The sequence below is a fragment of the Marmota monax genome, unplaced genomic scaffold, assembly GCF_021218885.2.
Source record: "Marmota monax isolate L192 unplaced genomic scaffold, Marmota_monax_Labrador192_F-V1.1 WCK01_AAM20220418_F8-fsc00005, whole genome shotgun sequence".
Lineage (NCBI taxonomy): Eukaryota > Metazoa > Chordata > Mammalia > Rodentia > Sciuridae > Marmota > Marmota monax.
Genome location: NW_026692254.1, coordinates 3606049 through 3621737, shown reverse-complemented (window position 1 = coordinate 3621737; position 15689 = coordinate 3606049). Strand labels below are relative to the sequence as shown.

General features: G+C 45.9%; 1 protein-coding gene across 4 annotated transcripts in view; it reads left to right on the top strand.

Annotated features, from left to right (window-relative positions):
* The first annotated feature begins 7793 nt into the window (after positions 1 to 7793).
* The window catches only part of Rrbp1 (ribosome binding protein 1), a 66055-nt gene continuing 58159 nt past the window's right edge, over positions 7794 to 15689 (top strand). For all 4 annotated transcript variants that reach the window (XM_046434541.2, XM_046434545.2, XM_046434531.2 and 1 more), the window contains exon 1: positions 7794 to 7933. The gene's annotated coding sequence lies outside the window, so the exon portion shown is untranslated. The remainder of the gene's footprint in view (positions 7934 to 15689) is intronic.

Below are 15689 nucleotides of genomic sequence, written 5' to 3'. Positions count from 1 at the left end.
TTCTGTTTTACAACTTTTAAATTCTAAATTTGTGTTTAAAGGTATTTAATGGGCCCTAACCCTAACACCCATTCATACATTTGTTAATTCATTCAAGAAATATTTATGAGTTTGGTGCAGATACAGTCAGTGTCCTGCCCATATCCCCTTGGTCATTCTTTTGCATATCAAGTGCCTATTATTACAAACACTAACAACGATCTTTCTGGTCTTTCTAAGTGCTTTCTTTGGAATGTGAGCTGGAAATGCCAGCTTAATGCCTTCAGGAGCAGCTTCAGCCAGTGATGGATAGGAGTTGGTGAATAAGTGCTTCAGCTTCCTTACCTCTCAGCTTGAATGACCGTGAGGCGTATTCTATACTACTTCTAGAGTTCTTTTATGGGATCGTAGCACAGCTGCCCACAGCAGTAACTTGCCTATTCACAGGCTTTCATCCTTATCTGACTTCCCGGTTTCCCATCTGGTAATTCCTGAGATCGTCTTCCAAATAAACTTTTTTCACTCAAATCTTTTTTTCAGGGTCTGTTTCTGGGGAGATAAATCTATGGTGAGTTTTGTTTTTGCTTTTTTTATTTTTATTTTTTGGTAGTGGGGATTAATTAAACCCAGTGCCTCACAATGCTATGGAACATAGTATTTTTTTTTTTTTTTTTTGAAACAGGGTGTTGTTAAATTGCCCAGACTGGCTTCAAACATGCTACCTCTGTCCTTAGCCTTCCAAGTAACTGAGATTACAGGGGTGCATCAGCATTCTGGTCTATGGTGAATTCTTAACATAATCAAGGCATTGGGCTAGGTTTTCATAATGATGCATTGGACAGTGAGAGTGCAGAAGTATCAACATGAACATAGACAACATTTCATTTTTTTGAATATTTTAAAATCCTGCTGAGTTTTTCCTCCATTCTTCTCCCTTTCTCTCCTCCCCACCCCACTCCGCTCTGGTCTAGATGACTACTATATTCAGTGGTGTGGTGGAGCTTATAAGAATTTATAAGAACTTATTGTTACATTTTGGGAATTCATGGCAATGTGTTAAACACAACCAGTATTAAAAATTAAATCGTATAAGCGTATAATGAAATAATTATATTTTTAAAAAGTTAATAAATCCTCAAAATCATTACTCCCTAATTATTTTACTCCATATCAAAGCTCTTGAAGTTATGTCTATTATATGTCCGTGGCCAAGATAGTACACAGTGGTGTATGACTGCAAATTTCTTCCCATCTTTGCCTTCAGTAATTAGATAGTTTGAAATCAATGGGCTCTGATGGGAATACATACACCACAGAAATTGGTAAATGCCCCAAATCAGGGAGTTTCCCCACTTTCCCTGCCCTCTTCAGATAGTTGTTAAGTATTTACAAGGCAAACATCAACTGCAGCTTGCCTGGAATTTTTCAATACCTCCCTAGTTTATGGTGCCTAATCCTCTGTTATGAAAACTGTCCTATCCATTCTGGTACTACTGATAAAGTAGTCTTTTGAAATGCAGATCAGATTGCATTTAGTCCCTGTGTAAAGCTCCCCTTTGGCTTCCCATTACCTCCCACAGGGCCTCCCTGATCTGGGACCTTCCTGCTACAGATCCCATGTCTTTTCTCCCTTCTTCCTAGAGTTCTAGTCGTGTAACCTCCTTCCTGTTCCCTGAAACAGCTGCTGATCTCCCCTTTGTCCCAGGAATTTTGTACTTCCTTTTCCTTATGCTGAGACAAGATCAGCTTCTCATCCTTTAACTCTCAACTCAACCATCCCGTCCCCAGAGAGTCTTTCTCTGACCATCTTCTTCACACTCACTGCACTGCCCATTTCCCAATCCCTGGTCCTTCACTGTTACGTGAGCCCCATCCACTTTTCCTTGCACCACTTTGACTCATCTTGCTTATTTATCAGTTGATTTGTCTACTGTCCCTCTCCCCACTACCATGTGAGTATGCTCCATCAAAGAAGACCCCTCACCTTGTTCATGGCTGTGTCCCCAGCACCTAGAGCAGTGACTGACACGTTGTGGGTACTCAGCTGTGTGTCTGTTGGATGAACAGATGCACTTTGCTTCTACCTTTTCCCCTCCCATTCATTTCTCAACCCTCTGTAATCTAGTGGCCACTTTACCACTTGCTGCATTCTCCAAAGTTGTTTCCCCCAGGTCTCTGGTGATTTTCTGAGTTGCCACGTGTAACACTACCCCTATCTTTCTCTTGCTATATTTCCAGGCTATCTTTAATAGTGCTTATCCCTCCCCACCTCTTGAAACTCTCTGTCCTCTGTAAATCCCTCCTTTCCTGATTTGCTTGCCCATTGCTCCCACTTAGACCTTGTGCCATTTTTTTACTCCAGCCTGTATTTCCCCTCCTTGTAAATCTGAGCTCACCTGTATGACATGGTTTGGCTAAAAGAATGATATGGAAGCAACACAGTTCTGAGCCAAGACCTCAAGAGTCCTTGTATATTTCTGATCATTTTCTTCTGATTCAATCATTGTCATGAGAAGGGAATGTTCCCTCTAGCTTGCTGATCCCAAGAGGAGGGTGTAAGCCCAGAGTTAGGAGCAGGAGCAGGGCTTCTGAAATTCCTCAGTCAAGCCCAGGCTAGAGGTGAGTCCCCAGTCTATCCAGTGCCCAATGAGTGAGCCAGCCAAACTTGACCAAGCCTCAGCTGACTCACAGAAGCCTCAGCCCCAACAAGAAACCAGACTTGTATTAAACCACTAAGTTTTAGACTCTTCTGTTATGCAGCAAAGGCTGATTGATACAGGCTTTTTTGTGGATTTTCCTTTTTCTGTCCAGTGCTCAAGCATTGGCTTTCTCCTGTCACCATCCACACGCAGCTCCCAGCTCTATATGTTATGTATGACCATTGTTGTTCTTGGGATTTGACCTTGCTCTGGCATGCTTAGGTTTCTAAATTCTTTTGCCAACCTCGATTTCAATATGAAACTTTGGATCTACAGAACAATACAGTCCTGAGCCGTAGAACATTTCAGTCAATGACACATCACACACATAAGAGTGATCCCATAAGGCTGTATCATCTAGTGACATCATAGCTGTCTTAGTTTATGTGAGTACATTCTGTAATCTTTGCACAACCCTTTTTATTTTCTTTTTGAGACAGAGTCTCACTAAATTGCCCGGGCTAGCCTCAAACTTGCCATCCTCCTGATGAGTTGCTGGGATTACAGGTATGCACTACTATGCCCCATTTCTACTTATTCTTTTTTTTTTTTTTAAATTTATTTATTTTTAGTTCTCGGCGGACACAACATCTTTGTTGGTATGTGGTGCTGAGTATCGAACCCGGGCCGCACGCATGCCAGGCGAGCGTGCTACCGCTTGAGCCACATCCCCAGCCCTCTACTTATTCTTTTAAAACAATATTTGCAATTTGGTAGAGAAAGTAAAGTACTATCATGGATTAATAGACTATACTAGGCAATTATTCTCATGTTTAATTTTTCCTAATAAGAATGCTTTGTTTTAAATGTACAACTAAAGTCTAATGCATCTTTTTTTTTCCAGTTAGGTGATTTAATCATAATTTTTCTTACAAACCAAATTCAGCCTTTCAAAGAGTATACAATTTGATGAGTATTGCTATAATCATGTGACCATTACTATAATCAAGATATGGAACATTTAATTTATATCATTCCAAAACAGTTCCCTTATTCCCCTTATGATCACCTTTGGGGAATAATTCTTCCTATCCTCTCCTTTGTCCCTGAGGTCTTTCCAGATAGCTGTCCCACGTGCATCATGCTGTTCCTCACCAGGGGCATACTTTGGACCTGGTTACCTTCAATGTCTCCCTTGAGCCCCTGTTTATTCCCTCTCCATTGTGTCTGAAGGAACCCCTCCGCCCAAAGCACCTGTCCCATCTGGGTCCTCTCTTTCTTTTGTGTTTAAATCATCATTCACACCAGAGAGCTCCTCAGTGGACTGCCATCTGGGAATGGAAAGGACCTGTTTCCTAGGCTCGAGCCTGAAGCCTGACACTGAGCAGATGGCACCTGGAGTCTGGGTCACAGAAGGAATCTTCCTTGTGCTGCTGGTGAGTTGTGTGATTTAGCAGATTCTGGACTGTGGTGAAAGATCAGAGCTGAGGAGATGCCTCTTACTGCCCCCAACATCTAGTCCAGGGGATAACTATGGTTTTTCCCATTATACCTTGGGAGAGCTGATGAGATTGTGCAGGGATAAAGATGGGACTCCACAGGTACAGCAGTGTGGCCATGAGGATCAGACCATAAGGTGGGATGTGAGGCTGACCAGCTCTGATAGAGCTTGGCTGAGGGAGGTCAGTTTCTCCACTCAAAAGATGTCTGAGGAAGATGAAGCTGCAGGTGGGAGTCTCTAGAGCATAACTGGGGGTAGCAGAAGATGAGTGGGGAGGGATTGCAGTAAGCAGAGCTCAGAGGAGGCCACTCTTCCTTCTGTCCTGAATTGAACGTTGTATTGAGGCTGAACCAAATATTAAATTAGGGGGAGGAACAGATAGGGAGCCTCTTTTTGTAATAAATACCACTTACTCCTAGAGACTTCATGATCCTATCATTCATTGGACAATATTTACAGAAATATTGTTTTGTGTTTAAATTACCCATTCACACCAGGTGCTGTGGCAGGCAGGTGCTGTGGCAGGCACTGGTTCCATGTGGAAGGCTTTAAGGTGCTCCCTCCCACACCCTCTGGCACTCACCATTCTATCAAGAACTTTTTTCTGCAAGGCTTTCTCTGGCTGATAAGGGGTAGGGTGAGTTAAAGTCCCTTAACCAACAAGGACTGGGAGTGCAAAACAACCATGTCCTTATCCCTCTGGTGGGACATTTCTGATGTGTGTTCTGTATCATTTCCCAGCATCTCCAGTGACACCAAGCCCTGGCAGCCTACAAAAGTTACTCTCTTTGACGCAGGGTGTGGTGGCACATGCTGTAACCCCAGTTCTCTGGAGGCTGAGGCAGGAGGATTTGTGAGTTCAAAGACAGCCTCAGCAATTTAGGGAGGCCTAAAGCAATTTAGTGAGACATTGTCTCTAAATAAAAAAAAATATAAAGGACTGGGGATATGGCTCAATGGTTAAGTGCCCCTGGGTTCAATCACTGTTTAACTCCCAACCCTGCAAAAAAACAAAAAAACAAAACAAGTTAAGTGCATGATACTGTGTTCTTTACTGGCTCCTTCCTATCCTATTTATCCATCAGTGTTTCTTATAATCATCTCTAAATGAATTACAGTTGCCTTCCAGAGCTATCCACAGGTTATGCACCCACATACTCAACTGAAGATAAAAAACAAAATTCAGAAAAAACCTGCATCTATATTAAATATCTAGACTTTCCCCTCCTTGTTATTATTCCGTAAACAAAATGTATAACAACCACTTATATCATATTTGCATTTTATTAGATATTATAAGTAATCTAGAGATGATTTAACATGTATGGAAGGATGCATGTAGGAAATATGAATATACTATGCCATTTTAGATGAGACTTGAGCATCTTCAGATTTTTTTACATCTGTGAGTGGTGGTCCTGGATACCAAATCTCCTTTGAATAGTAAGAAACAATTGAAATTTTGAACCATATCCTTGTGCCAGGATCTGCTGGGAAAACTTAAACAGTGAACAAAATAAAGGAGGCTCCTACACGGGAACAGGCCCCTGGGCAGTTGGGTCTTTACTGGATCTATGTATTACTCTGGGCTGCCTGCTCTATCCCAGTCTCTCAACAAACATCCATGAATGAATGAATTTCTTCCCTAAAACCCAGAAGAAAGTGACTGTCCTACAATAAATACATCGATGTTCAGAGAGGTTAAATGGCTTATCTGTGGTAAAGTAAGACCAGTTGGTAGTAATTGCCAGCCAGAAGTTGGAATTCTTGAATTTATTTCAAGCCAGGGTTCACTGAAGAAAATGAGCATAGAAAGCTAATCCAGGTTAATTCCCATTGATTAATCATTAATGTGCTAAGGAACTGCTGAGATTGAAAATAGAAATGAATAGTTTAATTTCAACCTAACTCCTCTTTATTCCCTCATAAAGGTTTTTATTTTCAACTTCTTTCTAACAATAACTAGTATAGTACCAATGGCAAATGGTGGTGGTGCTTGTGGAGAAATTGTCTTAAAAAAATAGATATTAGGCAGAGAATTCTGCAACCACAAAGATGAGAGGAGTGGTGTGGGCAGATAGACAGTCACAGCCCTTTTGGCCTCTTAGAAACTTAAATTTCAAAGAAACTGGCTTTGGCTCTAGTTTGAAGGGTTAGTTTTTGTCTTTTTTTCTTTGGTGCCAGGGATTGAACTCTGGAGCACTCGACTACTGAGGCACATCTCTAGCCCTTTTTGTATTTTATTTAGAGACAGGGTCTCATTGAGTTGCTTAGGGCTTCGCTAAATTGCTGAGGCTGACTTTGAACTGCAATCCTCCTGCCTGAGTCACTGGGATTACAGACCTGCACCACTGCTGAAGGGTTACTTTTTTGTTCTTGCAGTGTTATGGATCAAACTCAGGGCCTCATGCAACCTGGCAAGTCCCCTACCACTGAGCCACACACCCTGCCCTTTTAACATTATATTCTAAGGGAGGGCCTTGCTAAATAGCCCAGGCAGGTCTCCAGTTTGGGATCCATCTGCCTCAGCCTCCTGAGTAACTGGGATTACAGGTCTGCACCACTGGATCTGGCTGATTAGTTTTAAGAGACTGTTATAATGGTTAAAATCTAAGCCTACAGTTAACTTAATTAAATTTGGTTATGAAGACAGTGTTGGGTAATATCTGGAAGGAACACATGTAATGAGGAAGTGCCAACTGTTCAGTTTCCTGGGGTATAGGTGAGTTTTCTTGGGTCAGAACCTTTCACCTTTCCCATTACCTGGAATAAAAAGTCCATAAGGTGGGTCATTAATTATTACTCTGGGGCTGTGGTTTAGGCCAGAACAAGAAAGACACACTGAGCCTTGGGTGCACCCTCTCTAAACAAAGGGTGTGTGATGTTCACAATGCCTTGTACACTTTCTGGGTTTTTCACCCCAATTTTCCCCTTTATTCAAGGAAATCTTTCTAGTGTTGACTGTAATCTCTGAAGATGATTACTTGAGTTGCCCCCCAGCAGAAGTTGTGTTCCCACCCAGAAACCCCAGGGGGCTCTGCTTTCCGGAAAGTTTAGTTGGGTTTGAATAAAGCAATTTCTTGAATTGCGCAATCCTGCTTAGGGTGACACCCACCGCCACCTCAGACCGGAGACGTCCAAAGGAGCAGGCCAGGGGCTGCTGGGATTCGAACCTTCCGCCTCCCGCCTAGGCGGAGCCCATTCCGAGTCAGCTACGGCGAGCAGCGCCCAGGCCCGGAGTGGGCGGGGCTGGTCGGGGACCACCCCTAGCTGGGCGGAGCGCTCGGGTCCCGCTCCGCCCCCGCGCAGAGACCAGCGCTACGCGGCCCCGCCCCTTCTCGGCCCCGCCCCCCGCGGCTCCCCGCAGCTCCTCCCCTCTCCCATTGGCCGAGGCGGAGACCCTCCTCTTTGTCCAATGGCCGCCGCCGCGGCTCGGCCATTCGCGTCCTTACTGGCCAGCGACCAGCAGAGTGGCGGGTAGCGGACCAATAAGGAGAGGCGGTTCGATGAATGGCTGGCCCGGGTGGGGAAGGCAGGAGGCGGCGATCCCGGCGGTGGGGGCCGTTCGCCAGCTCCGAGGCAGAAAGTGCCACGACTCCACACGCGCGCACGCAGCCAGCGAGCGGCCGGAGCGGACGGCGGACGGGGCGGACGGCGTCGGGGTCGCGGCGCCTGCAGCTGCTTGGGGGCGGCTTCTTGGTGGAGGCTCGGCCGGCTCCTCTCTCCCGGTTCCGCGGCGGCGGCGGCGGCGGCGGCGGCGGCGGCGGCTCCGGCTCCTGTCCTCTTGCTCTCCCTCTCGCGTCTCCGCCTGCAGGTAAGAAACTTGGCTGGGCCCTGCAGCGGCGGCGGTGGCGGCGCGCGGGCCCGGCCGTCGGGGTGCCGGGGCCGGCCGCGCCGCGCCGCGAGTGACACGTCTCCTTGGCGGCCCCTCCCCCGGCGGCGCCGGCTCGCCCGCCGCCCGCCGTCACCGCGGCCGCGGCCCCGGCCCTTCGGGGTGGGACTCGGGTGGGGGGGCGTGTGCCAAGGCCCATTCCTATGTAGGGGCGGCGGCCGAGCGTGCCGAGCTGCGCGGACCCCACGTCCCTGGCCGTCTGGCGAGCTGTGGCGGCCCGGCGGCGCGACGTGGCGACCCCTCCCTCCCGGCCCGGCCGTCGGGCCGGCCCGCGCGCTCCTAAGTTGGGCGAAGAAAGTTGGCGGCGGGGCGGGGCGGCGCACAGCTGGCGGAGGAAGGGGTTAAGTTTCGGGAAGCCGCCGGATGACGTTGCCGGGCTGGAGTCCGGGCCGGAGGAGTGGGGGGGAGCTGGCGGAAGGCGGTGGAGGCCGTGGGGAGGAAGGCGGGATTGAATGGGCAACCTGAGGGCCGAGTGCGCCCGGTTGCGGGCCGCCGAGTGGCGGTGTCTTGGGGGATTCTGGAAGACCCGACGGGGCGGGCCCGGGCCGTAGGCGTGCTGTGCGGACGCCCCAGGTTGCCGTCCCGGGCGCGGACGTTCGGGCGGCTGTGGTGGCAACTTCCCGGAGTGCGGGACGAGGTTCCCTGCTCCCCCTGGCGGCGGGGCTGGGGCACCGTTTCCCCCGCGGGGCCGCGCGGAGTCCGGCACGAGGGCACCCGGCGGGGGTCAGGGCCACTCCGGGCCCAGCTCGGCCTGCCCCTCCCGCGGCCACTATGAATGGGTCGGCGGTGCCAGGCCCAAGCGGAAGCGGGCACCTCCGGCCCGGCGGGCCAAGCGCTCTGGCACCCAGCCCGCTGCCTGCCCCAGCCCGCCAGGCTCCCCTCCTGCGCTTTTGGTAGGGAGAGTGTTACTGTGGCCCGAGTTTCCACTGGGGCTCAGAGATGCTTTAGGGATCCCCTTTGCATTACAAATCACAAGGTGTGGCACTGTCTGGTGTCCATGCACCGTGGAGGTTAGGACCAAGTCATCTTTCTCGGGCTTGGGGTGAGGGGCCATCTCAATTTCCTCGTCTGAAAAATGGGGCTCCTGATTCTCTGTACTTTAGAGAAAGCTGTGGAGGACCAACCCATGTAGGAAGTAGTCAACAAGTGTTGGCTTGTCCTTTTGGGATGCATTTTTAGGGACGTGCCGGACACAGGAGCAAGGTGGAGCCAGGCTCCTACTTGCCTACTGCAGACCACAGGCCTGCAGCCTGCAGAAGTCACAAGTTTGGATTCCACTTGCTAGACTACATATCTCTGGTCCCCTAACCTCTCTGAACCTGGGTTTCCTTATCTGTAGCCTGGAGATAGTACCACCCACTCACGATGGGGTCAGGGGAGCTGTGCAGGGAAGTGCTGGGACCTTGTGCAAACAGCAGGCAGTTTGGCAATAACTCCGTAGGTCAGAGGTTAGGAGAGACTGGAAGCACCAAGGAAATGAAACTTTGGAGGCTCTTGGAAGACTCCCACGTCTCTGTTTGCCCAGCTATTCACTCAGTGTGCTGAAATCTTCCTGGTTGCCAGTATCTGGATGGAATTTTCTGAAGTTTGGGGAAAGTGACCCAGTAGGGTTTCATATCCCAGGCTGAACAACTGCACATTTTACACAAGCCCTATGCAGTTGGGGAGCATTCTACCTCCCTTCCACCTCCTTATACTTTTCCAACTGCCCTTGTTTGTCTTAACTGCTCATTAATTGGATACCCCGAGAAATCTCAGTGATTCTGCAGCATGCTATCTAACTTTGGTGATGTCTTAATTTGTTTATGAACTTTCCAAAGGTCAGCCCGCTATGGTCTGCCAACTTGTTTCCCTTCCAGAAGTACCTTCCGGTTCTGAGGTCCTGGAGATGCCACTTCCTTCTTGATTTAAGTAGAGGAGGAGAGGTCAGGGCAGACCTCCTAGTAAGTTTCCCTTTGTATGGAACAGGGCAGAGTTGGATAGCAGGGCAAACCCATATTATTGGGCTGCCTGGCCACACCCCAGAGGAGGGCAAGAAAGGAGTCCTGGGGTTTAGAAACAGAGGGTTTCCAGTGGGTAGGGCTATAGGCACTGTGTTATAAGAGAACTTTACCCTTCCATACTTAGAAGTCTGCCTCTGACCATTTCAGAAAGAGATTAAGAAGTTAGAGCAGTACCATGGTATAAGGATATTTTTTGTTGATGGGAGAGTTTTAAATAAATCCTGAATCGAATCATTTGAGCAATTATGCTCTTTGCTGAAATGAGCCCTAACTCTACAGGCTGCAATAATTATATAGCACCAAATTCAGTTTAAATGGTTGAATGCAAATGATTTAATTGGAATATTGGTTTATTATGCAGCAGAATACCTTTTTAAAGTGTAAAATCCTGGATTCTTCTTACTCATTCTTTTATCGCTGGGAGCTTTAACTAATAGACAAATGACACAGAATCAGAGACAACAATTCTTTTGAGATACCGGATTTTTTTTTGTTAAAATCTTGTTTCCAGAGGGAAAAATGGTCAGTCAGAATTATGAAGGTAGGGACTGTGCTTTCCTTCTGTATATCCCAGGCCTACAATGGATAAGATCTAGTAAGTTTCCTTTGACACAGAGTGGTGCAGACCTGAATCACAGGACTCCTGATTTAGCTGAAGCCTGGAGGAGGCTATGATTGAGGGATGGCAAGAAAGGGATCTTGGAGTTTGGAGATAGAGGGTTTCCATAATTAATACTGATTAAGTGGGATAATCTACCATCTCTGGTTAAAATATCCTCAGTAATTAATCCAGCTGTTTCATGAGATAAATGAAACTGAACACAACTTGATTTTTAAGGTTTACTGTTTATAATCAGATTTCATAACTTTAATGTACATTTAGGACTGACAACAACCTTATTTTTTAGGATAGGTATAGTTATCACCCATTTGGTGGATGAGAATGGGGAGGCCCAGCAGATCAGGAGGTGTTTAGACTTGTTTTTGTTGCCAGTTTCTAGGTGACCTGGACTCTGCCTTCCAAACATTCTGTGGGGCTGTACAATTCTACCTTCTAGGGACAGTAATTATCCCAGAGACAACATAGAACTAGAAGACCAAAATTAAGTTTCACTGTCGAGAAAGTGGAGAGTCAGTTGAAAATGTAAAGTGGCAATGCAAGAAGGTACTTTGAATTTCATTTCTTTATGAAGCATCTCTCTTCTGGATCTTCAAATCTATACATACAAATGAGGGACTTCTAGTTCTCGTCCGAAGAAGTTGCTATGAAAAATGGTATTGTCCGGCACCATAGCCACATACAGCTATTTAAGTTTGACTTTAAAACTAGTAAAATGAGATAAATCAGTTTCTTAGCCACATTTCTAGTGCTCAGTAGTCACATATTGGTCAGTGTAGATTTAGATCATTTCCATCATCACAGAAAGTTCTGTCAGATAACATTGGTCTAGGGAAGCTGTTATTCTCTAAATAGTCAAGTCTCTGTTCTCTTGATCATAGGGAAATATTTTGATGTTCAGCCGCGTGAAATGCCCATTCTATAGATCAGTACAGTTGACTAGTGTCAGTTCATATGCTTTGACCTAATAAAATGTCACTTTTAATCACATTAGTCCTGACTCTGCATTGTAAACTACATAATGAGTGGGGAGTGGGGGGATATCAGTTTTTACCTAATAGCAACAGCATCTAAATGGCCAAATGTACCAAACATGGAAAATAAATAAGTATTAAGTAGAAATCATATGGCTTGTAAGGAAAGTAAATATTTAATTTTAAGTGGGCAAGCAAGGCCAGTTAGCATTATAGAACATTAACTCAGGGACTTCCTAAGAGACCATTTTTTTTTTTTAGGCAGACAAATTCTGAATGAGTCTCCCCAAACAGGCAAGAATACACCCAAGTTTAAAACCAGGCAAAAGTGACTCTCCAATCTCTCTAGAATGCACAGTAACTTTAATGTTTAAAAAAAAAAAAAGTCCTATAATTCCTTAAAGTCGTAAATTCTCAATTATTTTGGCAAGACTGGACTACCTGCTTGGTCGCCAAACCTTACATCTTCCGACATATTGGAGTTTTCCTATCCCTGGGGCAGTGACTAATTTGCAGGCTCTTTCATACTCCATATGACTCTGAGAGGCTCAGTGGGATTTGAGAGGATCAGTATTTGGGAAGAGCTGTTGAATTCTTGGTTGTCCTAGTGGGCTCATCTTAGTACTCAGAATGATAGAACCAAAGTTTAAACAAAGAACCTTCAGTGTTGGGCAGCTAGTCAATTTCTTGTTGGTCAGAGGAGAGGCCCACTGAAATTGTGCCGGAAGTTATCAGCTATTTATAGTGATAATGAATATCATTTGCTGACTCAAAAGTCATACTAAAAGACCATCCTGATCCCAAACCTTTAATTCTGTACCCTACCTCTGGGCTAGTTATCAGCACACAAGGACTGTGTTAAGCTGTCTCAAGACAGGTTTGAGGCTGGTGCACTGTGTGGACTGAACTTGGCCTGCACATGACATTTGTTTGACAAACCCCATGTCATTAAACACCTTTTAAAAATGGGGGGATTTTTCCCCCATTAAAATATTTCATTTTACATGAGGAAGAAGCTAAAGCCCAGAAAGAGAAAAGTCATGTCTAAGGTCACATCACTTATTCCTGGTATCAGAACCCCCACTAGGGCTTATCTCTTGGAAAAAATATTTAGGGCCCTCTTGAAAAAGATGAGAATGTCTGGCCACATTATGTTGGTTTTCTTGCATGAAAACTATGAACTGTGGTCACCCTCTGGGAAGCGCCTGTGCCCTCATGCACCAGCATCCTACCCTAGTTTATGTGATGTGCTGGGGTTTCACCAGTCCTTGGTGGGGGGGCGGGGTTGGAGAGCATCTGGGAGCGGCCTGGCTCATCTCCAGCATGGGGCAGTGAAATAAGCTCTGGTTGGGGTTCTGATCCCAGGAATAAGTGGTGTGACCTTAGACATGACTTTTCTCTTTCTGGGCTTTAGTTTGTTTCTTATGTAAATGAAAGTAGGCCAGATGGCTCCATCTTTGAGGCTTCAAACCTTGGTTTAATTCCCTGCTCTCTCATGCCAGTGTCTCCAACATCAGCAAATCCCATCAGTTCTACCTTTAAAATAGAGCCCCCATTGGACTTCTTACTCTCTTTTGGTTCCACTATCCAACCCCTTTCACCTCTTGCATGGATTATTTTACTACCCTCTGAAGTGGTCTTCCAGTTTTTGCCCTCACCCCATGCCTGCTAACCTGTTCCAAAGCAGTCTTCTGTTAAAGAGCCTCCTTGGCCAGAGTCTTTATAGTGGTCTCCAATGTCCCCACTTAGGCTCTGGCTGCCTACCATGTCCCTTGCTCCTTGGGCACACTTCTGACTCAGGCCTTTTTCATGTGCGGTTGCCTCTACCTGGGGAGTTTTTCCCCCAGATAACCACGTGACTGGCTCCCCCATCTCCCTCAGGTCTGTTGCCACTCTTTTTATTTTCACAATATCTTTATTTTGTTTATTTTTATGTGGTACACAGTGCCTCACATGTGCAAGGCAAGTGCTCTGCCACTGAGCCACAACCCCAGCTTCTGTTGCCACTCTTTTTAAAGTGACAGCCATCTCTTTTCATGTCTCTCTCATCTCTGCATCACTTTCTGTTGATTATCACCACCTAATGTATCCCATATTTGACTTTTGCTATGTTCCACCCCCAGTGGAGCATGAGCTGTACCAACATGGGGATATTATCTGTTTTGTTTCCTCAGGTGTCCCTAGTATCTTCAACAGTGATGGCACCCAGTAGATGCCATCCTTGCTGAGCTAATTGAAGAGACAATTTCCTAGTGCTCATATTCTTTGGGTATATTATCATTTAGCTTGAAGTAGTCTGGATTCCTAGAGCATCAAATATAAACACAAAAACATATTCCAGAGCCAAATGCAAGTGATTTTTGGATTACCTCCAGCCTGGCTCCAGTTGAGAAATTGACTAGAACGTTGTGGAGTAGCGCTGTCAAGCATGGACAGTCCCTGCTCTGGCAGCAGAGGCCGGAGGTTTAAGTGTGCCTTAGGGGAAGGCTTTGGTGCCTGCCCTCCCTCTCCTGGCTCCCTGAATCTCCTGGCCAGCATATTATATAGCTCTCAGGGCTGCCTGTTTCTCCACAGCCTATCATCCATAGCACCTCAGCAGGCTGGGCCCTCCCAGGTGCTTGTCCTAGTTCGGGGGAGGAGCACTGGCAGTCAGCATCCTGTGTTTCCCTGTGTGAATTATGAACATGAGGTGGGGTTTGCAGAGTAACTGAGCATATCAGTGACGACACACTAACCAGGAAACAAAAGATTATTTTTGGTTTTGAACAATGTGCTGGCTTGCTCTGAATAGAGGTGGATTTTGTGTTTCAGTGTTTCTAAGTGGTAGGAGGGAGAATTCTTTTCTTTTAGTTGGTATTACATTTTCTTTTCTCTTGGTCAGACTAAGGAGTGAGAGGACTTGAGAGGTTTTTCTGCTGCCTCTCCTCGCAGTGGGCTTCTTTGCCCTCAGAGGGCTTTAGTGTGGAAGTTAGCAGAGGTGAAGGAAGCCTGGTCAAAGGCATGCTGGTCTTGTAGGTGAGATTGGATTCCAGGCTAGCTGCCATCCTTCATTTCTCCTTCTCTCCTGCTTGTAGGCAAAGAATGGAAAAGAACATCCTAGATTCCTAGCCCTTTGTAATGATGGTTTGTGACCTACTCATTTTACATGGAAGTGTGAAAGACCCTTGTCCATACCTAGGTGTGGTGTTTTCTGGAATCTGTCCTTCAGTGATTAGAATGTACAGCTCAACTGTATCAAAGACAATTGAGTTTTCTATGAATAGGAATTGATGTAGCTTTATTTCTGTTGGATACATTCTTATTTTCCATTCTTGATATTTATACTGTAGTACTTAGAAAAATCTTAAAAATTTATAATAATAAGTGATTCAGGGAAGGAAGGAGCTAAAAAATAAATGAATTATTACAACTCTTCATGAAAAGTCTTATTAGGGACTTGTCAAGGAACTTCTGAAAGGTCAAGTTTAGCCTTGACTCTGAAGCCCAGCCCTAAGTTGACTGTCATATGTAGCTTCTGTCTGAAGTTCCTGAGCCTTAACGGTGTACAGTTTTATTTTTTAAGACTGTGAGGAGGATAGCACAGTAGGTGTGGCTCCTTGCTGTCCTGGACACATCAGGAGGTAACACCTGCCTGGTTTCTTTAATTCCTCTCTTTGGAGAGAGCAGTATTGTGTATATGTAAGAGCTGGGAGGTGGCAGTAGAGACAGAACTGTGACAGATTCTTTAAGCCTTAAATTTACCTCTCCTTCAGGATCCATGAGATGCATTTTCCTGGCAGAGATGGCACACATACTTTAAAAAAAATATTTATTTTTTAGTTATAGGTGGACACAATATCTTTATTTATTTATTTTTTAATGTGGTGCTAAGTTTCGAACCCAGTGCCTCACACATGCTAGGCAAGCGCTCTACCATTGAGCTACAGCCCCAGCCCGGCACATATATTTTTAACTCTTTACTGAAGTAAATATATTTGAGTCTATAGCTCAATACATTTTTTTACAGAGTATAAACCCTTGTTTAACCATCAGATCAAAAAGTCTATTATTTTTCTCTACAGCTCTTCTTGTATCCCTGTGTC